Raw genomic sequence first — 1,159 nt, 5'->3', positions numbered from 1 at the left:
AAGTCGACCTCGGCAGATTTTGAATTTAGAACGTCAAGACGGACGAAATAGTGTAATGCATTCTGCCCAGCGAGCTAACGATTCTGCGGCCTACCGCCTTGACGTAAGCAAATATTAATTTCAAATTTTGGCACAAGGCCAGCAATAGTGGGGTAGGGCTAAGGTGATTACATCAACTTCAGTGCTTTACTAGTACTTATTTTACCGATCCCGAAATAATGGAAGGTAAAGTCGACAACGTTGTTATGACAAAAATTTTGTCAAGGCTGAAGAATGAAACAATACTTCCAAAGGTTATATTAATATTGTAAAATATAATGGGTAAAGTCGAAAAAATATAAATAAATAAACTAATGAATAAATGCAAAATAGAAATAGATTTAGGAGCAGGAGAAGAAACAAGAAATAGAAAGAAGAAAGGACGTATCCTTTTATTTGTAGGAAGTTTTTAAAAAACTCCATCTCTGCCAAGAAAGGTAATTTTAGAAGAAAATAAAACAGTGAAATGCAGACATGATGTAAGTGAGATGAAGTTGTAATTTAATTGTGTATGAAACTTGATAGACAGTGAGAGATATAAAAGGTAAAAGTTGGGGTAAGAAAAGTATGAGGTTAAGGTATAAAATAGAAGTTCAAGCTGAGATTTTGCTGAAGAGAGATGGTTGTAATAAGATTACTAGGTTTTAAAAAACGAGAGATTTTAAAAAGGATCGTTTAGGTTAAACATTGAATTTTTGTTTACGAAATTCACATGAATAAATTGTAAATAAATTTAGAAGTCCTATTAACTTACGAGGGGTTGATGAAAAGTTCCTGACTTTTGGTAAAAGAAAATACAGTAGGATCAGCTAATTGTGATTTTATTCAGCACATTCCCCTCTCTGATTCACACACTTATTGCAGCGGTCCTTCAGTTTTTCTAAGCCCTGTAAAAGACCACGGAAGTTTGGGCCTCCAACCAGGCCTTCTGCGACACCCTCAAAGCCAGGAAGTTTTCAGCACCTATTCGTATCTTCTTAAAAGTGCCCTAAAATAATATTTTGCTTAATTTAATTTTTTTTAGTATATTTAACTATTTTAACAATACTAAAAATACATAAAATACAAAATTATTGCAAAATTATCTGCAAAAACAAGCGCTTTAAGAGCTCATTTTATT

This window comes from Octopus bimaculoides, chromosome 20, assembly GCF_001194135.2.
Source record: "Octopus bimaculoides isolate UCB-OBI-ISO-001 chromosome 20, ASM119413v2, whole genome shotgun sequence".
In the NCBI taxonomy this organism is placed as follows: Eukaryota; Metazoa; Mollusca; class Cephalopoda; order Octopoda; family Octopodidae; genus Octopus; species Octopus bimaculoides.
The sequence above is the reverse complement of the archived record's forward strand: the minus strand, read 5'-3'. Positions refer to the sequence as shown.